Source organism: Pantherophis guttatus, chromosome 17, assembly GCF_059756535.1.
Source record: "Pantherophis guttatus breed Tessera chromosome 17, ASM5975653v1, whole genome shotgun sequence".
Classification (NCBI taxonomy): Eukaryota; Metazoa; Chordata; class Lepidosauria; order Squamata; family Colubridae; genus Pantherophis; species Pantherophis guttatus.
Window position 1 is genome coordinate 12,335,001 of NC_142079.1, and position 23,341 is coordinate 12,358,341.

A 23,341-nucleotide genomic window follows, 5' to 3' on the forward strand; every position below is an offset into this window, starting at 1 on the left:
TAAATCACCTTGCAATTCTCTTTTTTTTTCCTCTTTCTTTTTTGAAACCCGAGCCGTTGCATGGCGCAATGAATGCATTTAAATGCACCGCACAAATCCAGGTTGCATAATGTACATTGATAAGGTCCATCGGGAATATCCAATCACCATCGATCGGTGTGTTTTCTCCAACATTGACTTTCTCTTCTTGTATGTTAGAATTATTATGGAGCAGGTCAGAATATTTGGCTCCTGATAAATTAATCAACTAGAAATGAACAATGAATAATGATGAGGTATTGCAGACCCTTTGGCAAAGGGGGTTAGTAGTGCACTAATTTAGGGATGCCACCAAGTTAGAGGGCAGAAGGGCATTTCAGGTTTGATCACTGATGAACTTTGTCAAAAGATTCCATGGGCATATGTTGATTTTCAGCACACTATATGCAAATCTACTTTCCCACCATAGTGATTAGTCAGCCAGACTTCCTAAAACAAAGAAAGAAAAACTATATTTATGGAGAAATTTGAAACAGTCACTTCCTCCAAAGCTTTCCATTCCTTCCTTTCCTCCCTTTGTTCGTTCGTTCCTTCATTCCTTCGTTCCTTCCCCTCCCCTCCTTCCCTCTTTCTGTCCCTTCCTTCCTTCCTTTCCTTCCTTCCTCCTTTCTTTCCTCTCTCCCTCCCTCCCCTCCTCTCCCCTCCCGTTCTGCTCTTTCTGTCCCTTCCTTCCTTTCTTTTCCTCCCTTCCTTCCTTCCTCTTCCTCTTCCCTTCTCTTCCTCTCTTTCTGCCCCTTCCTTCCTTTCTTTCCTCCCTCCCTCCCTTCTTTCCTCTCTCCCTCCCTTCCTCTTTCTCTTCCCTTCTCTTCCTCTTTCTGCCTCTTCCTAACAGAGTTGGAAGGGACCTTGTAGGTCATCTAGTCCAACCCCTTGTCCAAGCAGGAGACCCTAGACCATTTCTGACAGATGGCAGTCCAGTCTCTTCTTGAAAGCCTCCAGTGATGAAGCTCCCACAACTTCCGGAGGCAACTTCTGTTCCATCGGTTGATTCTTCTCACTGTCAGAAAATTCCTCCTTATTTCCAGATTGAATTTCTCCTTGATCAGTTTCCATCCATTGTTCCTTGTCTGGCCTTCGGGGGCTTTGGAAAATAGCTTGATAGTTGTAGGGGCCGATGTCCCCCCTTTGAAAGGGCGTCCCAGAAACTCCACATTCCTTCTGTCTTTCGATGCCAAGGGGCAGCTGTCTGAAGCCTGACACCTGCTAATGAATCGTACCTGCCGAAGAGCCCCAAGTACACCCAGGATTCCTGGGGCCTCGAGACAACCGAGCGGAAGAAGACAGATAACATGACATCACCCCAGATGTTGCCTTGATGGGGTTCCATCATCAGACAGAGGACATTTTCTGCTAATTAGTGGAGAGAGGGAGAGAGAGAGAGAGCCCCAAACCTCAGCACCATCTGGAACGGAGTCAGCACTCTTCAAAAGTCAGTCTTCAAGGCAGTTGGGATCCAGTCCAAAGTCAGATGGAATTAACCTGGGGAGGCATATAAAGAGCCTCCACAGAGGGTAGGACAGTTAGTCTTTTGGCCTGTCAGTCTCCTCCTCCTCCTCCTCCTCCTCCTCCTCCTCCTCCTCCTCCTCCTCCTCCTCCTCCTCCTCTACAAAAAATTCTCCTCCTTCCTCTCCCTCCCTCCCTCCCTCTCATCCTTCTACTTCCTTCCTTCCTTTCTTCCTCCCTCCCTCCCTCCCTCCCATCTCTTTCTCCTTCCTTTCTTCCTTCCTCCCATCTCTTTCTCCTCCCTCCCTCCCTCCCATCTTTTTCCTTCCTTCCTTCCTTCCTCCCTCCCATCCATCTCTTTCTCCTTCCTTCCTTTCCTTCTTCCTCCCCTCCCCTCCTCCCCTCCCCTCCTCCCCCTCCTCCCCCTCCTTCTCCTCTATTAAAAACTCTCCTTCTTTCCTCCCTCCCTCCCTCCTCCCCGTCCTCTTCCTCTATTAAAAAATTGTCCTCCTTCCTCTCCACCTTCCCCTTCCTTCCTTCCTTCCTCCCATCCATCTCTTTCTACTTCCTTCCTTTCTTCCTCCCCCCATCCCTTCTCCTCTATTAAAAACCCTCCTTCCTTCCTTCCTCCCTCCCTCCCCTGTCCTCCTCCTCTATTAAAAAAATGTCCTCCTTCCTCTCCACCTTCCCCTTCCTTCCTTCCTTCCTTCCTTCCTTCCTTCCTTCCTCCTCCTCCTCCTCCTCCTCCTCCTCCTCCTCCTCCTCCTCCTCCTCCTCCTCTCCTGTCATGCCCCTGTCAGAGTCTGAATCCGAAGGGGAAGAGGAACAGCTGACAGAGAGTGAGAGAGTGGCTCCGTTAGCTGTGGAAGAAACTGGGAAGGGCAAAGTCAGGCTGGGCAGAGCAGGGTAGAACAAGGGAGAGGGGGTTCAGTTGAAGACCAAGGCTCACCCACTCCTCATCCTTCACAGCGCAGGGAGGAACGGAGAAGAGAGCAACGTGGGTTGCATGGCTTACGAGGGAGGAAAGGGACCCGATCCTCTTCACAAGGCACAGGTGCTGATGGAGTTTAAAAGTAGAGGCAAATTAGAGGGGCGCTTGTCAGGAAGAAACATTGAGTTTATCTGGTGTTTCTTGGAATCCTGGCATCCTCCCAACTGGTTTGATTTATTGCCTTGCTACTTTACTTGTGGAATTCCTTATTCTGCTTGCCCTGCCGGATTAATTACCTTGTCTTGCCTTTGGATTTTTTGTTAGAAGTTTTTCTTCTTACAACATTTGGAACTGAAGTATTGCCTGCCAAAGTCTATCGCAGGTTGGTGGGAAGAGCTCTCTCCAGGCCGGAGAGTTGGAAGGGATATTGGGGGGGCACAGTTGGTCATAATAAAGGGACTCCTGTTGGTTGTCTGGCTGTGTTGCCTTTGTGTCACACCCTGGATCATCACATCTCCTCCTCCTCCTCCTCCTCCAATATCTTGCTTTTTGTGCAGTTGGTAATTGTCCTCAACTTACAACCGCAATTGCGACCCGAATTTCCATAGTTAAAGCGAGGCAGTTGTTAAGTGAGTCACGTCAGATTTTAATGACTTTTCGCCGTGGGTTGTTAAGCAAATGACTGTGGATGTTAAGTGAACCCAATGGTCATTAAACGAACCCAGCTTCTCCCCTTGTCGTTGCTTGTCAGAAGCCAGCTGGGAAGATCATAAATGGCATTTTCACACGTGACCCCGGAGGCTTAAACTGGTTGTAAATATCAGTTACCACGTTCCCAAATATTGATCCTGTGACCATGGAGATGCTGTGATGAACGTCTTAAGTGCAAGGACCGGTCATAACTCAGCATTCCCCACCACCACACACACACACCCCGGTGCCATTGTAACTTCAAACCAGGGGTGAAATCCAATTTTTTTTTCCTACCGGTTCTGTGGGTGTGGCTTGGTGGGCATGGCAGGGGAAGGCTATTGCAAAATCTCCATTCCCTCCCCTCCTGGGGAAGGATACACTGCAAAATCTCCATTCCCTCCCCTCCTGGGGAAGGATACACTGCAAAATCTCCATTCCCTCCCCTCCTGGGGGAAGGATATTGCAAAATCTCCATTTCCACCCCACTCTGGGGCCAGCCAGAGATGGTATTTGCAGGTTCTCTGAACTGCTCAAAATTTCCGCTACCGGTTCTCCAGAACCTGCTGGATTTCAGCCCTGCTTCAAACGGTGTCTAACCAGATGGCTGTAAGTCGAAAGACAACCTGTAAGAAATTATAATTTAGAGGAAAATGCCACGTTTTAGGCGCCAGGGGGACCTGGTGCACTGTCGGCTTGGAGAGGAAAAAAACCCAGCATTTCGAAGCATTAAAGAAGCAGACCGTCACAGAAAAGAAGCGTCCCTAAATGCGATTTAACTGAAATCAGCTCCACACCTCATCCTTTCAGGAATAATAATAAAAAAAGAATATATATATATATATGTGTGTGTGTGTGTGTGTGTGTGTGTGTTTTCTTCTGGCCAGGTTTTCCCTACGTAACCAAGGTTTTTCTGCAGCCCCAGCTCAGTAGAATCACATCCACTCGATTCTGGGCTTTTTTCTTTTCTAGCAGCTAGCAAGCTCTTCCTGCTAGGTGGGAGACCTATATAGATCTATTTCTAGCTCGTTTGCTTTCATCAGTAGGCCACACCCACATCTTATGTATCCTCCCTGTAAAGGTAAGTAAGAAAATAGATACTATACCTTTACAGGGAGGATACATAAGATGTGGGTGTGGCCTACTGATGAAAGCAAACGAGCTAGAAATAGATCTATTTAGGTCTCCCACCTAGCAGGAAGAGCTTGCTAGCTGCTAGAAAAGAAAAAAGCCCAGAATCGAGTGGATGTGATTCTACTGAGCTGGGGCTGCAGAAAAACCTTGGTTACGTAGGGAAAACCTGGCCAGAAGAAAAACACACATAAACCCTACGAAGAAGTAAGAAAATATATATATATATATATATTGTGTGCAATGGACTCCAGATAACTTTGGATCCAACGGTGCAACTGGGGCAGCCCAGAGGGAAGGATTTCGAGTCATCAATTAGTTGACCTGTTAAAAGGGGCCTTTTCCGAGCCCACCCCCTACATTGCCCCCCTCAAGGAAAAACGAACAAACCCAGATGGAAAACCCCAAGCCTTGTGGGGAGAGGGGGCCAAACTCTCACCCCAATCCCCTCATTCCCGAGTCTTCCAACAGCCCTTCCATGGGAAAAACGGCGGATGCGCCTTCTCCTGGCAGCTATTTTAAGCCACCGGGTGCTTTACCCAGCAAGTAAATACATGTTTTATTCATTGGGATTAGGAGCGAAGAGCCGGCTAAAATAAACCCACGGCTGCAGCTCCCTCCCTCCCTCCTTCCCACCCCCCCATTCCCCCCACTCCGCTTTTCCACCAGCCCTGCCAAATGGAGTTTGAAGGTCAGAATGGCCCAAATGGATGGGAGACGATGTTTTGTTTCTTGCTAATCTGAATTGGCTTCAAAGGATCGGCCCATCGGGTCGTTGATAGCATTGGTCAGGATTCGGCCAGCCCTAAAAGTCCATCTCTCTCTCTCTCTGTCTCTCTCTTTCACTCATTCTTCCTCTTCTCTTTCACTCTCTTTCTTCTTTCTCTTTCTTTCTCTTACTTTTTTCTCTCTCTTCCTCTCTCCTTCCTGTCTTTCTATCTCTTTCTCTTTCTAATTTTCCCTTTCTCTTTTTTCTCATTCTTTCTCTCTGTCTCTTTCTCTCTTTTTTCACTCACTCTTTCTTTTCTCTCTCTCTCTTTCATTCTTTCTTTCTTCTCTTTCTTTCTCTTACTTTTTCCTCTCTCTTCCTCTTTCCTGTCTTTCTATCTCTTTCTCTTTTCCTATCTCTCTTTCTCTTTTTCTCTCTATCACTTTCTTTCTAATTTTCCCTCTTTTTTTCTCATTCTTTCTCTCTCCCTCTTTTACTCTGTCTCTTTCTCTTTCTTTATTGCTTTCTTTCTCCTTTTTTCTCTCTCCTTTCACTTTCATTCTCTTCCCCCTGTCTCTACCTTTTCTCTCTCTCTTTCTCTTTCCTTCTGTCTCTTTATTTCTTTCTTTTTTCTCTCACTTTCTCTTCTGTCTTTCTCTCTTCCTTTCTCATTTCTCTGTCTTTTTTTCTCTGTCAGTCTTTCTCATTTCTCCTTTCTCCTTTCTCTTTTTTCTCTTTCCTTCTCTTGTTCTTTCTATCTCTTTCTTGCTTGCTCCCTCCCTCTCTCTCTCTTTCCCTGTCTGTTTATTTCTCTTTCTTTTTTCTCTCACTTTCTCTTCTGTCTTTCTTCCTTTCTTTTTCTCTTTATCAGACTTTCTCATTCTCCCTTTCACTTTTTTCTCTTTTTTCTCTTTCCCTCTCTTGTTCTATCTATCTCTTTCTTTCTCGCTCCCTCCCCCCTTCTTTCTCTCTTCCACCATCCACCTCTATTTTCAAGCATATCTTTCCACCAACCAACAACGAGCACAAATTCTTTGGAATGCACCATTCGGGGAGGGTGGGGGGGTGGAATTGTCAAACTCAACACACCCAACATTGCCCAGATTTGTACAAGGAAAAATTCTGAAGCAGGCAGAGTGGGGTAGCTGGCTGGCTGGCTGGTGGGCCTAGAGATGATTTGGCCTGTTTTTGGACTTGATTGGAATACTGACGTGATACGAAACCTCAGCAGCTGAGGTCACCTTGGCTGACCTCCAAAAGCTAAGGTTGGTTTGTACACGGATGGGAGACCACAAGGTGATTTCCTGACAGTGAGGACAATCAATCAGTGGGAGTGGCTTCCCTCCTGAAGTTGCTAGTGCTCCATCCCTGGAGGTTTTCAAGAAGAGATAGGACAGCCATTTGTCTGGAATGGTATAAGATCTCCTGCTTGATCGAAGGGTTGGACTAGAAGATCTCCAAGGTCCTTTCCTGTCCTACGACTCTATGGTTCTCGGATCCTGCAATACCAGATGGTTGGCATTGTCAGAAGAAGCAATGCATTTTCTTATACGCCTAAGTTAATTTTCTAGATTTTTCCTTAGGTCCTCCCAAGCCATGAAGTGCAGAGACAACCAAAATGAAAACCTATTTAATTTAAAACCCATTGTTCCTTAATACGCCGGTAATAGACTCGGCGGACGCTTAACTGAAATGAAAAGTGAGAGTCAGGAGAAAGCAGAACGGGGGGGGGGGGGGAGGAAAATGGAAGGCAACGTGGCCTAATATCAATATAATTCTGCACGGATGTGAATATATATCTCTTCCCTCCCAAAATGGTGGCTGAGCTCAGGAAAGGTTAAACTGCTTCCTTAAGCAAGATTTTCTTCTTGGCGTAGATGATGAGCGATTGAATTCCCGAGATTGGGCTTTGTTCAGCGGGGGCCATAAATTATGCTTTGAAATAGAGGTGGTGCCAATAATGTGTTCGCTGGCCTTAATTGGAATCGAAGCATCTTGGGGCTGCGTTTCAAATATTTCTTGAAAAGCGAAAAAGAAGAAGAAGAAGAAGGAGAAGGAGAAGGAGAAGAAGAAGAAGAAGAAGAAGAAGAAGAAGAAGAAGAAGAAGAAGAAGAAGAAGAAGAAGAAGAAGAAGAAGAAGAAGAAGAAGAAGAAGAAGAAGAAGAAGAAGAAGAAGAAGAAGAGAGAAATTCATAATTTCTGAGACCGGTTTAATTTCCTTGCTGTCCACACCTATCTGTGTTTTAGATTAGATTAACAGAGTTGGAAAGGACCTTGTAGGTCATCTAGTCCAACCCCCTGCCCAAGCAGGAGACTCTACACCATTTCTGACAGATGGCAGTCCAGTCTCTTCTCGAAAGCCTCCAGTGATGAAGCTCCCACAACCTCCGAAGGCAACTTCTGTTCCATGGGTTGATTGTTCTCACTTGCCAGAAAATTTCTTATTTCTAGGTTGAATCTCTCCTTGTCCAGTTTCCATCCATTATTTTTTGTCTGGCCTTCGGGTGCTTTGGAAAACAGCTTGACCCCTTCCTCCTCTCTGTGGAAGCCCCTCAAATATTGGAACTCTGCTGTCATGTCTCCCCTGGTCCTTCTCTTCACTAGACCAGCCATGCCCAGTTCCTGCAACCGTTCTTCGTATGTTTTAGCCTCCAGTCCCCTAATCATCTTTCTCTGCACTCTTTCTAGAGTCTCCACATCTTTTTTATAGTGTGGTGACCAAAACTGGATGCAGGATTCCAGGTGTGGCCTTACTATGGCTTTATAGAGTGGTGTTAGTACCTCACTTGATCTTGATTGTGTAAAAAAGACATGTAGGGTCGTGTTCCCTGTGTGTGTGTGTGTCCAAGCGCACACTTTATTTGGCTGAGGGATCGTATCTGACACCATCGGTCTGGACGGCGTCCTTCAATTTCTGCTAAGCCTTGAAACAACTCAGCTGCCTTCGGGCCCATGGAAACACCTGATGCTATCTCACACAATGGCTTCTTTGCAGTCACAAATGTATCATGCATGATAGCCTACCTGTTTGGCCTCTGAAAATCTGTACAGGAAGTCCTCATTTTACGACTGCCTTTGGGGCCAGGAGCCAAAAAATAAATAAAGAATTTCAACTGGCTGTAGTTTAGTCTCTCCTCCTCCTCTTCTCTTTTTCCTCTTCACTCCTCCTTTTCTCCTTCTCCTCCTTCTTCCCCCTCATCTTCCAAACCCTCCCCCTCCTCTTCTCCTCTTCTTCCTCCTCTTTCCCTTCTCTCCTTCCTCCTGTAGGAAATAGAAACAACTTCATCTGCCCCTTCTTTGTCCTACTGAATTATCTTCTTCTTCTTCTTCTTCTCCTCCTCCTCCTCCTCCTCCTCCTCCTCCTCCTCCTCCTCCTCCTCCTCCTCCTCCTCCTCCTCCTCCTCCTCCTCCAGGAACTTAAGAGGTAACACATTTGACATTCATGTGAAAAGAGAGAAATTGTTCCGCCACATATCCTCCTCCTCTTGATCTTGATCTTCTTCTCCTTCTTCTTCTTCTCCTTCTTCTTCTTCATCATCACCATCATCTTCAATGAGAAGGTATCCCTTCTCCTCTTCTTCTCCAGCAACACATCAACTTGAGTGGGGAACAGCCTTCCTCCTCCTCTTCCAGGATCTTCAGAGGTAACACATTTGACATTCATGTGAAAAGAAGGAAATTGTTCCACCACATATCCTCCTCCTCTTGATCTTGATCTTGATCTTGATCTTGATCTCGATCTTGATCTCCTTCTCCTTCTCCTTCTCCTTCTCCTTCTCCTTCATCATCATCACCATTGTCTTAAATGAGAAGGTATCTCTTCTTCCTTCTCCTCTTCTTCTCCATCATCAACTTGAGTAGGGAACAGCCTTCCTCCTCCTCCTCCTCCTCCCTCTCCCTTCCTAGTCCCTCCTTCCCCTCAGTAATGCAATATGTTTTATTCTGCTATTTTACTAGTCACCCATCCAACTGATAACAACTCCTAATAATAGCAACATAAGCTCACATCCGTACCTTGAGAGAGACTTGCAAATCCTTCTTTTTTTTCCCCCTGGGCGAAAACTCTTTGTGGAAGCCAAGGTCAGGCTGATCTAGGAGAAGCACGGAAAGGACATTTTGGAAAGAATCCCTTCGGGGGTGGCATGCTGATTGAAATGGGTGACGAACACAAGGCCTTCCATTGCTGTTAAGAAAGAGCTTTGTGTTGAAATTCATGCAGACCCGAAAGGAAGACTCGGGGGAACAAGTGCCAAGGACACAACTACTTGTGTGTTTTTGTGTCAAACTGGGACTGTGCAAAATCGGAAGTGTCGTTTTGCCACCACTGCTCAGTATAAGGAATCATATCAATTTCTTTTTTTTTTCCTTTTTTTTTTTTTAAAAAAATAATTTTTATTAAACAGTTTGTCTTTAAAAATCAACACAAAAAACAACCAGTGGTGAGTTGCTCCCGGTTCGGACTGGTTCTATAGAACCGGTAGTAAAACCGTTGGGAGGCTCCGCCCACTGACCCCGACGTCATCAGGAAGCTTCTGCGCATGTGCAGCAAACCTGTTGTAAAGGTAAGTAGAACCCACCCCTGAATCACACATACATAAAAAAAAAACCCCAAAACACATCAAAACGTAACGTATTGAATGTTACCAGAGATGGGTTTCAGCAGGTTCTGACCAGTTCTGGAGAACCGGTAGTAAAAATTCTGACTGGCCCCGCCCCCATCTATTCTCTGCTTCCCCAGTCCCAGCTGATTGAGAGGAAATGGGGATTTTGCAGTAACCTTCCCTTACCATGCCCACCAAGCCACGCCCACCAAGCCATGCCACGCCCACCAAGCCACGCCCACAGAACCGGTAGTAAAAAATGTTGAAACCCACCACTGAACGTTACATACCGTCAGTGGTAATTTTACAGTATTCCGTATCGACATACGTATTTTGCTCATGTAGTTTGCGATTCTATCATTTCTATTTATTTCTCAGTAGTAGTATAATAGCGTTACTCCAACGTGTATGTATATGTGTATATACAAAAAATTAAAATCTTGGGTGTTTTCCCGTGTCATTGTAAATAAGTTGGTTAAAATATTTAAAATCCTGGTTAAAATCCCAGCTTAAAATCTTCTAAAAATCCTTACAGAGCACTCTGCAAGGTCCTCTAAAACCTCAGCTAAAATCCTACAGTGACTTTAAAAGTTTTTCTTATAGCAACGTTTCGACAGGCTCACAAGATTTAGAAGATTTTAAGCTGGGATTTTAAATATTTTAACCAACTTATTTACAATGACACGGGAAAACACCCAAGATTTTAATTTTTTGCATATGCACACCTGTGAAAACTTAAGAAGACAAATATGTGTATGTATATATATACACATGCACACACACACACATTATAATATTCATTGTTTTTTTAAAAAATAATTTTTATTGAATATTGTACATTTTTAAAACCAAAAACATAAAAAAGACAAAAAAAAAAAGAACATACACATACACCAAATGGCAAAATGCAAAACATAAATAACAACATTATATAATATTTTACAACTTTCTGCATCGACAATTATCTTTACTTTTTTTTTATTAAAAAGTTTTATAAGAAATACAAACATTTTCTCCCCCCCACCCTTTCCCCCTCCCCCTCCCCCCCACCCCCCTCCCTAGACTTCCCAGAACAGGCACAGGATATAGCATTCACAAACATAAAGCTAACATATGCTAACAAATTATTGCATTCATTACCTTTACTTTTACATTCAATCTTCCTAATCATTCTCTTATTCCTGCGTAACCATATTGAGCATTCTTATAAACTAAATTGCTATATATATATACTTACATCCTATTTATTAATATAGTCGATATTTTATCCTTATCAGTATTCAATACTCTTAGATTCCAATTAATCAAATTTCAATTTACAGTCTTATTTCTTGATTTGATTTTTATTTTCTAGCCACGTATAGATTCTATATATAATATTCATTGTTATCTACACATTTATATTCATTTATATTTACATCTCTTTATTTAATGTTATCCAGTTACTCAAATTTAAGTTTCATCAGTATTAAGTTAAACATTTTCTGTTTAACTTAAATCTATCAATTTAAATCTATCAATAGGAATTGATAGGAATCCATCAATTTCTAATTCCGTGATTGATTCACCTGTAGTTGACATCTATTCGTCGCAAGGCAGTTTCCCATACAGGCAATCCTCCATTTCAACCATTCGTTTAGCGACTGCTTGAAGTTACGACAACACTGGGAAAAAAAGGGCAGTGTCCCCGTAGGTCACGTGATCAAAATCGGGACCCTTGGCAACTGACTCGTATTTTACGACGGCCGCAGTGTCCCCCGGGCTCAGATTCACTTAACAACCGGGTGACTAATTTAACAACTGTGGTGCTTCCCTTAACAACCGTGGGAAGAAAGGTCGCTAAACAGGGACGAAACTCACTTTACAACCGTCTCGCTTTAGCCGCAGAAAATTGGGTGTTCCGTCGCGGTCGTAAGTCGAGGGCTAGGACGAAAATACAAATAGGAATTGTTTGGGCTAAAGAAGGCATTAAATTGTAATGCTCTCTACATGGGGCTCCCCTTGAGAAGCACCCGGAGGCTCCAGCTGGTCCAGAATGTGGCCGCGCGGGTGGTGACGGGAGCAATGTGGCGCTCTCATGTGACCCCCCTCCTGCGCGAGCTGCACTGGCTCCCGGTGGTCTTCCGGGTGCGCTTCAAGGTTTTGGTTACTACCTTTAGAGCGCTCCATGGCTCAGGACCAGGGTACTTACGAGACCGCCTCCTGCCACCAGTAGCCTCTCACCGACCAGTTCGCTCCCATAGAGAGGGGCTCCTCGGGGTGCCGTCGGCCAAACAATGTCGACTGGCGGCCCCCAGGGGGAGAGCCTTCTCTGTGGGGGCACCTGCCATCTGGAACGAGCTCCCCCTGGAGATACGGAGGATCCAAGACTTACGCATCTTCCGCCGCGCCCTAAAAATGTTTTTATTCCAACAGGCTGGTCTGGCCTAACTCTCCCTTTTAAATTGGCTCTTAAATTGGCTTTTAAATTGGCTTTTAAATCTCTTTTAGATAAATTTGGATGTTTTAATCTTTGAGCCTAAATTATTTAATCTGTTTTTTAACAGTTTTTAACTTTTGTATATCTTTGTATTTTATTTATGACTGTTCACCGCCCTGAGTCCTTCGGGAGTAAGGCGGTATACAAATATGAAAAATAAATAAATAAATAAATAAAATAAATCGGATTGTCTTCTCCCCGCATAGTACCCTTCCTTAACAAATATGGACACTCTTTAGTAAGATATTCTTGAAAGCTTTCTGCCATAGGCTTATCCACATCAAATAAGAAATAAAAAAACAAAAATAAGGGGATCGTTATGAGGGAATAAAACAAGCATTTGGTATTCAGATTTTGCTTAGAAGAAAGGCCGTGTAAAATTCGGGGAAATTTTCAGCTGGCTCCGCTCTGTCAGGCCGTGTGGATTTAGTATTCCGATGATATTTAAATGTAGAATAAACAAAACTCTGCCTGGTGTTTCCTGCAGAGAAGAGGAATTAAGAGGCATTTGGCTGGATGTGTATCTCTATCTACATAGCCTAGATCTGCCTGCGTAATGTTGACAGAATAGGAAATCGAAGGAGGGGGAGCCGCCGTCTTGGCTCAAGCAGCTCACAATTAAAATTGTGTCAATAGCAGGGATCGTATTAGGAGAAGCGTAGCTGGAAGGGTCATAGCTAATCAAGTTGGCTGGTTCCGAGAGGTTTGGGACCACAACGTCCATAAGCCCTTGCCATTGCTATGAGCCTGCAGAAGGCAAAGGTGTAACGTAGTTGTAAGTAGGCAGTTCAAACTCTCGGATAAGGGGAGAGGTGCCCCAGACACCTGAGGTTTGAACCTGGCTGGGAGGCAGAGGAGGAAGGGAGGGAGGGAAGGAGAAGGAGGAAGAGGAGGAGAGAAGGGAAGGGAAGGAGGGAGGGAGAGAAGAAGGAAAGGAAGGCATAGAGAGAAGGAGGGAGGAAGAAAGTAATAGATGAAGGAAGGAAGGAATAGGACCTTCCTATTGAGGACCCGGATTGTGGGGGCAATAAGCTGACTTTGTATAAATATACAAAAGGATGAAGGCTGTTGCTTAACGCATTGTAAGCCGCCCTGAGTCTCCGGAGAAGGGCAGCATATAAATAAATAAATAAAAAATAGAGGGAGGGAGGGAGGGAGGAATAGAGGGAGGGAGGGAGGAATAGATGAAGGAAGGAAGGAATATAGGGAGGAAGGGAAGAATAGAAGGAGTGAAGGGAGGGAGGGAAGGAGAAGGAGGAAGAGGAAGAGGAGGAGAGAAGGGAAGAAGTGAGGGAAGGAGGGAGGAAGGGAAGGAAGGAATAGAGGGAGGGAGGGAGGAATAGAGGGAGGGAGGGAGGAATAGAGGGAGGGAGGGAGGAAGGAAGGAAGGAATATAGGGAGGGAGGGAGGAAGGAGGGAATAGAGGGAGGAAGAAAGGAATATAGGGAGGAAGGGAAGAATAGAGGAAGGAAGAAAGGGGGAAGGGAAGGGAAAGGAAGGAAGGAAGGAAGGAAGGCCAAGATCACACATTATTCTAAGACATTATTCTGCAGTTCTCCAAATTGATTGCTAAAAATTGGAGAGTGGGCAAGCTTTTCCCCCACATGCAAAAAAACCCCACCAACAATTTCCCCAGATCATTTCAAAAGTCCCAGTGGGTTGTTTTGCAAGCCCCAAATTGATTTCCAGAATCCAGATCCATCCCGTCAATTTTCCAACTGAATCTAAAACATGAAGAGTCAACTTGTTAGCTCAATTTAGATCCCCTGTGGAGGAAAAGAAGGGGGAAAATGCCACAACTAGAGGGCAGTAAAACTCTACCATCAATGTGGACTGTGGACTTTGGGATATTGTGAGTTATTTTTTTTTACACTGCAATTTAACTGCAATTTAACAATGCCGGCAATATGCACTATGCAAGCCTTGCTTTTAAGCCTTGGGAAATCTACAAAGATCACAATTATGCCAGCAGAGGTGTTGTCAAAGTGAAAATAGGACTTGGAAGAAGCAGGATAAGAAGAACATGGACGCCTTTGAATTTTGGGGGTGAAGATTAACAGATTAACAGAGTTGGATGGGACCTTGTAGGTCATCTAGTCCAACTCCCCACCCAAGTGGAAGACCCTACACCATTTCTGACAGATGGCAGTCCAGTGATGAAGCTCCCACAACTTCTGAAGGCAACTTCTCTTGCATTGGTTGATTGTTCTCACTGTCAGAAAATTCCTCCTTATTTCCAGGTTGAATCTCTCCTTGATTAGTTTCCATCCTTTATTCCTTGTCTGGCTTTCAGTTGTCTTGGAAAATAGTTTGACCCCCTCCTCTCTGTAGCAGCTCTTCAAATACTGAAAGACTATCAGGTCTCCCCTGGTCCTTCTCTTCACTAGACTAGCCAGGCCCGGTTCCTGCAATCATTCTTCATGTTTTAGTCTCCAGGCTTTTAATCATCTTAGATAGATTCAGTTTAACAGAGTTGGAAGGGACCTTGTAGGTCATCTAGTCCAACCCCCTGCCCAAGCAGGAGACCCTACACCATTTCTGACAAATGGCAGTCCAGTCTCTTCTTGGAAGCCTCCAGTGATGAAGTTCCCACAATTTCTGAAGGCAACTTCTGTTCCATGGGTTGATGGTTCTCACTGTCAGAAAATTTTCTCCTTATTTCCAGGTTGAATCTCTCCTTGATCCATTATTCCTTGTCTGGACTTCAGGTGCTTTGGAGAATAGCTTGACCCCCTCCTCTCTGTGGCAGTCCCTCAAATATCGAAAGACTGCTATCCTGTCTCCCCTGGTCCTTCTCTTCACTAGACTAGCCATGCCCAGTTTCTGCAACCGTTCATTGTGTGTTGTAGCCTCTAGCCTCCTAATCATCCTGGTTGCTCTTCTCTGCACTCTTTCTAGAGTCTCAACATCTTTTTGGTGGTGGTGACCAAAACTGGACACAGTACTCAGATACCTGAAAAGACCATGGACAGTTAAGAAAACAAACTGACAGAACAAATCCACCTCAAGTTTCTCACTCAAGACACAAACGAAAAGTTCAAATTATCCTACCTTGGACATATTATATGAAATCCCAGTTCTGTGTAGAAGGATGGGATCAGAGGATGGGAATGGTGGAAGGAAAGTAAAGAAGAGGACAACCAGCGAGGTGGATGGACTCAGTTACAGTGGTGATGGAACCCCTCTTGGAAGATCTAAAAGATCAGGTTAGGAACAGATCACCATGGAGAAAATCCATCTACACAGTTGCTAGAGTTGGCAATGACTTCATGACAATGAGTTCTCAATAGCAATAGCAATAACACTTAGACTTATATACCACTTCACAGTGCTTTTGCAGCCCTCTCTAATCGATTTACAAAGTCAGCCTCTTGCCCCCAAACAATCTGGGTCCTCATTTTACCCACCTCGGAAAGACGGAAGGCTGAGTCAACCTTGAACCGGTGAGGATTGAACACCTGGCAGTTGGCAGAGTTAACCTGCAGTACTGCATTCTAACACTGCGCACCATGGAAGGAAGGGAGGGAGGCTGAGTCAACCTTCAACTGGTGAAGATTGAACACCTGGCAGTCGGCAGAGTTAACCTGCAATACTGCATTCTAACACTATGCACCATGGGAGGGAGGGAGGGAGGGAGGGAGGAAGGCTGAGTCAACCTTGAACCTGTTGAGATTTGAACTGCCAAATTGTAGGCAGCCGGCAGTCAGCAGAAGTAGCCTGCAGTACTGCCTTCTAACCACTGCGCCACCATGGCTCAATCACACGGTCATGTGATTTTTTGTTTTTTAGCAACCGATTTGCCGGTCCCCCATCGTCATTAAGCGACGGCAACCTGCGTTGATGAGAATTTTGGATCCTCCTTTGAACGGAAAACCCATTAAAGTTTCTTCTCGCCAAAGCAGCTGCGGTACAGAGTGTACAACGCTGCGCCAGCTATTTTTCGATTCGACTTCCCGGCTGAAATCCAGCAGAGATGTGATTCATACGCTTCTGAAAAGGTACCTTTTCAACGGGTTCTCCAGGCCTCAGCATGCCTTTTGGAAAGGAGGCCTGATGGGATTCTATTAATTCCCTTCTACCTGTATAGGAATGCAATCACATTTCAGAAAGGACTTGATTACGTCTTCCCTCTCTCTCTCCCTCTCTCTCAATCTCTCTCTTTCAATCTGTCAACCTCTTTCTCACTCTTTCTGTCTTTCTCAATCTCTTTCTCTCAATCTCTCTTTCTCTCTGCCTTTCTCAATCTCTCTCTCAACCTCTTTCAATCTCTCAACCTCTTTCTCTTTGTCTCTCTCAATCTCTTCCTTCCTTCCTCCCTCCCTCCCTCCCTCCCCCCCCCTCTCTCTCTCTCTGCCAAGTGTGGTTGGACCCACAAGGAATTTGTCTTGGTGCATATGCTCTCATTGTACATAAAAAGATAAGATACATTCATCAAGAATCATAAGGTACAACACTTAATGATAGTCGTAGGGTACAAATAAGCAATCAGGAAACAATATCAATATAAATCGTAAGGATACAAGCAACAAAGTTAGTCATACAGTCATAAGTGGGAGGAGATGGGTGATAGGAAGGAAGAATTCTCAGTCTCTCTCTTTCAATCTCTCTCTTTCAATCTCTCCCTTTCTCTCAATCTCTCTTTCAATCTCTCAACCTCTTTCATTCTTTCTTTCTCAATATCTTCTTCTCTCTCAATATCTCCCTTTCTCTCAATCTCTCTCTCTCTTAATTCCTCAACCTCTCTTTCAATCTCTCTCAATCTCTCTCTGTGTTAATCTCTTTCTCAATCTCTCTCTCTCTATCTCTCTCTTTCTCAATCTCTCAACCTTTCTCTTTCTGTCTTTCTCAATCTCTCTCTCTCCCTTTCTCTCCATCTCTCTCTCTCTTAATCTCTTAACCTCTCTCTTTTTCAATCTCTTTCAATCTCTTTCTCTCTCTCTTTTTTTCAATCTCTCAACCTTTCTCTTTCTGTCTTTCTCAATCTCTCTCTCTCTCCCTTTCTCTCCATCTCTCTCTCTCTCTCTCTTTGTCTCTCTCTTTTTTCTTGTGGTTCAGAATCAGCTCTGCAGGCTGTGTCATAGGCTGATTGCAAATATCTGCTTGTTAAAGCTCACACTTGCTGCCAAGGGATTCTCTTAGCAAGCGCAAACTGGTGACCTCTTTAATCCTGTTGAGTTCTTGCTTTCTCTAGCTCATAAACTCCGGATGAAAGCAAGAGAGAGAGAGAAAAAAAATATATATGCTGATATCGGAGTCCTGCCATAGTCTTGGGGATTTTAAAGAGGTGGCATGACAAATCTCTTCAGTTCAGCAGAAGAGCACGGATGCCTCCCCCGCCCACTCCTACCCAAGGTTAGGCTTTACAGCCCACAAGAAACACCCAACCCGTTCCCTGCTTTGTGAGTATGTGAGAAGGACCTTGGGAGACAGGACGGAGAGAGCTACAGACCGGACAACTGGTGTTTAATAGACGTCTCAGCCCGCAGAAGGAGGGAAGACATGGGAAACCTCTCGGGGGGGCGGGGGCGGACTCTCCCTTGTTTACAAGACTGAGGTCACCATTACCAGGTAGACCAGTTAGGATGAAGCATGACCAGATAAGTTAATTTTACTTTATTGTGAGGCTGCTTTACCAGAGTCTTTCGGGTCTGGAAATACAAATCTGTCTTTGTCCCCTTTACAGCCTGAGAAACTAGGGAGGGTCCCTAACTCTTTCTCCACCCCTTATGCACCTCTGGGCTATGCAGTCTCTTACCTGATCACTCCCTTGGCAGTATCTCTTCTCCCCGTATCCCAAGGTCTTTCTCACACAGCATTACAGCCACCTTCCTTTACAACCTGAGAAACTAGTGAGGGTCTCTTCTGAACCTCTTTCTCCTCCAACCATTAAGCGTCTGTTGGCTATACTGTCTCTTATCTGAACATTCCCTAAACAGCATCTCTCCACCCCATTTCTCAGGGTCTTTCTCACATAGCATTACAGCCATCTGCTTTACAGCCTGAGAAACTAGGGAGGGTCCCTTCTATATGTCTTTCTCCACCCATTATGCACTTCTGGGCTATGTAGTCTCTGATCTGACTCTTTCCATGGTAGCATCTCTTCTCTCCTTTTCTGTCCCATCTACCAAGGTCTTTCCCACATAACATTATGGTGGCCTCCTTTACAGCCTGAGAAACTGGGGGGTGGGTGTCCCTTTTGAGCCTCTTTATCTGCCCATTACGCAGCTGTGGGCTGTGCTATCTCTTATCTGAACATTCCCTAAACAAGCGAGCTTCTCTTCTACTTGTCTCCCAAGGTCTTTCTCACATACCATTACAGCCACCTTCCTTTACAGCCTGAGAAACTAGTGAGGGTCTCTTCTGAACCTCTTTCTCCTCCACCCATTAAGCATCTGTGGGCTATACTGTCTCTTATCCGAACATTCCCTAAACAGCATCTCTCCACCCCGTTTCTCAGGGTCTTTCTCATGTAACATTACAGCCACCTCCTTTACAGCCTGAGAAACTAGAGAGGGTCTCTTCTGAGCCTCTTTTTCCATTCATTATGCAACTGTGGGCTATGCGGTCTCTTATTTATTTATTTTTAGAATAAAATGAGCTGGAAGGGATCTTGAAGGTCTTCTAGTCCAGCTCGTTGCTCAAGCGGGAGAACTTATACCCGTGTTGCCCGGCACGCGTGGCCTTGCCTCTTTGTCTTCCGGGTTTCTGGCACGCATGTGTGTGCGACGATTAGCTATCCTGCGTGTGTGAGGCAGTGCTGAAAACCGGTGTGTGCATGCGTGCCGGCCAGCTGATCATTGGGTGTGCATGCATGCTAGAATCCAGATGTTCGGCTTTTCCGGAGCGCGGCCCCAATGAGGGTGCACACGCACAATGTTTCTGCGTGAACCACCACTGACCTATACCATTTCCGTTAAGTGACTGTCTCGTCTTAAAAACATCCAGCGATGGAAGAGCCCACAATTTCTATAGGCAAGGCATTTGAAAATTCCCTAGGTAGCATCTCGTCTCCCTGTCTCCCAAAGTCTTTCCCACATACCATTATAATATGTGGTTGATGTGAGGAAGGCTGGAACTCTGTGTACAGCGGGCATGAAAAAGCCATGCTACACACGATTGACAATGTTTGTGTCGACATCCAAAACTATGCTCCCTTTAACCATGAGCCAAACCAGTTGACCCAGCCTCTCCTTTATAGGAGAAGGGTTTAACTCCACGCGAGTTTCCTTTAACAACAACTCCCGCCCCCCAAAGAGGCGTGGCTCCTTAATCAGGTCTTTAAGTACTAGTGGGAGCAGCTGAGTGCTGCTTCTCAAAAGACCCAACCTTGGATTTGAGGAGGCGGCTTGATAAGATGTACTGATTGGGATCACTCAATATATTTCTTTCTTTAATTTATTGGCTGATCATCTGACCACCACCTCCTCCTTCTCTTCCTTCCTTCCTCCTCTTCTTCTTCTCTTTCTTCCTTTTCTTTCTCTTCTTCTTTTTCCTCCTCTTCTCTCTTCCTCTTCTTTTATTCCCCTTCCTCCTCTTCTCCTCTCCTTCTTCTCCCTCATCCTCTTCTCCTTCCTCTTCTTCTCCTCTTCCCCTTCTTCCCTTTCTTTCTCTTCTTCTTCCTCTTCTCTTTCCTTTCCCTTCCCCCTCCTCTTCTCCTCCCTCATCCTCCTCTTCTCCTTTTTCCCTTTCTTTCTCTTCTTCCTCTTCCTCTTCTCTCTTCTTCTTTCTTTCTCTTCTCTTTCCTTCCCCTTCCTCTTCTCCTCCCCCTCTTCTCTCTCCTCCTCCTCCTTCTTCCTCTTCTCCTTCTCCCCTTTCTTTCTCTTCTTCTTCTTCCTCTTCTCTTTTTCTTCTTCTCTCTTCTTCCTCCTCCTCTTCTTCTTCCTCTTCCCCTTCTTCCTCTTCTCCTTCTTCCTTTTCTTCCTCTTCCTCTTCTCTCTTTTTCTTCTTTCCTCTTCCTCCTCCTCCTCCTCCTGTGTCAAGGGAAATTTGATTACTGGGAAACATGATTGGTTCAAGAAAAGCTAAATCCAGCCAAGATAGCCTGCGTTGTTTCACGTAAACAAAAGGCCTCAGTGAGCATCTAGGCGTTCGTAGTAAAAAACGGGGTGAAATCTCAGGGTGTAGGCAATTTCTTCTTATTTAATCCTTTACCAGCCAATTAAAGGAATAGTAGAAAACTTCTTGGAATCCCCCAATGCTCGGTATAATGCTGTCCACCCACTCTAATTGTTTTTCTTTTTGTTGATGTTTTTTTTTCCTTGGCATTGACATTTTCCTTCCCAGCTGGTTAATGACTCAAAGGAGATTCCGCAGCCTTTAAAACTGTGCTTAATTCTGTCTTAGAAAGTGTGTGTGTGTGTGTGTGTTTGTGTATGTGTGTGTAAGTTTCATAATTGCTTCTGGACTGGTGTGTAATGGATGTCTCAACCCAGAGAACCCAGAGAAGCTGTTCTGCCCCAGCTATGGACCCCAAAGAATGCAGCACAAACAAAGTCCGTTCAAACCTTAGTTTACTAAATAAACCAGTTTTTTACAACAACGGCTGTTAATTAATTGCATTAACTGCCGCCAACAATTCAAAGAATAATAACTGAAAGCTTACTGTGATTGGCAGAATGCCCAGAAGCAATTTGCAGGAAGCTGATAAGATAAGCAAGACGACACGAAGGTATGCGAACAAAGTTGTTCCCTGCAAATTGCCTCCTGTGCTGGAGCTGAGCTCGCGTGCCCACCGATATGGCTACGGGTGCCACCTGTGGCACATGTGCCATAGGTTCGCCATCACAGCCCTATACTATTCTGAACCAAGGGCTGTCTAGTCCCTTCTTGAAAACCTCAACTGATGGAGCACCAACTACTTCTGGAGGGGAAAGCATTTCCACTGATTCCCTGGAGAAATAAAAGAAGGAACGATTGTGGTCTCTGTGTGTGTGTCAGGGGTGGGTTCTAATTTTTTTTACTACGGGTTCTGTGGGCGTGGCTTATTTTGTGGGTGTGGCTTGGGGGGTAATGTGACTGGGTGGGTGTGGCCAACTTTTTTTTTTTTTTACATTTAAAACCATTATTTCTACAACCTTAAGAGGTTGCAGAAAAAAAAATGCTTTTAGAAGCCTCTGAAGATCCCAGCTGAGCCGCGCGATCATCAGAGGCTTTTTTAAAAAACTTTTAAAAGCATTTTTTCAGCCAAAGAAGTTGTAAAAAAAAAATGCTTTTAAAAGTTAAAAAAAAAAAGCCTCTGAAGAGGTGGGCAGGGTAAGTAAGCAGCAACTGGGCTGGGGACCGGTTCGGGGGCGTGGCCAGCCAATGTTATTACCGGTTCTCCAAACTACTAATTTTTTCTGCTACCGGTTCTTGCGAACCGGTGTGAACCGGGAGCAACCCACCACTGGTGTGTTTGTGTGTTTCTTTCTAAAGTCTTCCCTTAGCCCTTTTCACCCTCTCCGCAAAGGGCTCCTTACTCCACTCACCTGCTTCTCTCCTCCCTCCCCCAGCCCCCTCCCCGGCGGGGACAGGATAATTAAAAATAAATAAATAAACAGGGGTGCTGAAGGATGGGATTAGACAGCTGCCAGCACCTCACGTTTCAGCCTCTGCTTCTCCTGCTTCCTCGGATTGCAATTTGCAAAGAATCTGCTTCAAATTTGGGGGAAGCTGGAGTTCAAAGCTAGATCTAAGGGTCAGACCGGGATGGATGCTAGTTTTAGACTGCGGGTAAAAGGTTCTCAGAGTCCCACTTGTATCAGCATTGCCATCACGGTACAAATCCAGACGTGGATCCAAAATCGGCCTTTAAAAGAAGGCCGCAGGATGTCAGAATAGGGTGGAGGATTCCAGGATACAGAATGACAGAGTTGGGAGGGACCTCGGAGGTCTTCTAGTCCACCCCCCTGCTCAGGCAGGAAACCCTCTACTTTCTTTTTTTCTTTTTTCTTTCTTTTTCTTTTTTTCTTTTATTAGATTTATATACCGCCCTACTCCCGAAGGACTCCTGAAGGACTCAGGGCGGCGAACAGGCACAAAATAAAATACATAAATGCAAAAGTTAAAAGATATAATTAAAACCAGATTAAATAATTTAGCCCAAAACAATTAAAAAATCCCAATAATTTAAAACAAATTAAAATTTCGATGTAAAAGAATTTTAAAACAGGGGAGAAAATTAGGCCAGGCCGGCCTAATTTTCTACCATGCCAGATCAATGGTTGTCCAGTTTCTTTCATAAAAGCCTCCAGTGATGGAGCAACCACAACTTCCGGAGGGGGAAACCGTTCCACTGAATAACAGAACAACGGAGTTGGAAGGGACCTCAGAGGTCTTCTAGTCCACCCCCGTGCTCAGGCAGGAAACCCTCTACCATTCCAGACAACTGGCTGCCCAATCTCTTCTTAAAAGCCTCCAGTGATGGAGCAACCACAACTTCTGAAGGCAACCTGGTTTCATTGGTTTATTGTCCTCACTGTCAGGAAATTTCTCCTTAGTTCTAGGTTGAAAGTTATGGAGATTCTCAGTCATCCCGGTCATGGTGGTCCCAAAGGTGCTTTTTTCCAAAGAGGCAAATGGGCTTTTTCTTTGAAGACGTTTCGCTTCTCATCCAAGAAGCTTCTTCAGCTCTGACTGGATGGTGGGGAATGGAAGGATTGATACTCCTTGCAGACAAAGCTGGTCATTTGCATCATTTTAGAGGGTTGTTGAAGCACTTGGAGGTTGATCTGTGTCCTCAGGGTCACCTGAGTGGTGCAAATGGGCGTGGAGCCTTCTTGGAACTGCTGAAAGGACTGTGTTGTAGACTGGAGATAGACCATGTTGCATCTGTTGAGGGAGGGCTGTTCAATTTTGACATAGATGGCCTCTTTGACCCCCTTTCAAACCAGGGATCCTCTCTGTCCAAAATACGTTCTCACTGTCAGGAAATTTCTCCTTTGTTCTAGTAGGCTAAACTTTAATCCTGTTCATGTAAATCTGTGTGTTGGTTGCTGGAGAAGATGCGTGCAGGGTCTCTTCCTTTCCTTCTTAGCTTTTTATTGTCTTCTTTCAAATGGTGTATAAATGTGGTTTATCTCTATGGGTCTATTGATGGCCAATTTGGCTGAATGCCAGACTTCCAGGAATTCCTTCGTGGTTTTTTTTTCTTTCTTGGATTTGGCTTGGTCTAGGATGCTGACCGGAGACGTGGTGGCTCAGTGGCTAAGACGCTGAGCTTATTGATCGAAAGGTCGGCAGTTCAGCGGTTCGAATCCCTAGCACCATGGAACGGGGTGAGCTCCCGTTCCTTGTCCCAGCTCCTGCCAACCTAGCAGTTTGAAACCACATAAAAAAAT

General features: G+C 44.9%; 1 protein-coding gene across 1 annotated transcript in view; it reads left to right on the forward strand.

Moving 5' to 3' along the window:
- Positions 1 to 23,341, forward strand: part of LOC117676069 (transmembrane protein 132D) — a 406,180-nt gene that overhangs the window by 55,625 nt on the left and 327,214 nt on the right. Inside the window, exon 4 of the mRNA XM_087880598.1 lies at positions 15,813 to 16,021. The gene's annotated coding sequence lies outside the window, so the exon portion shown is untranslated. The remainder of the gene's footprint in view (positions 1 to 15,812; positions 16,022 to 23,341) is intronic.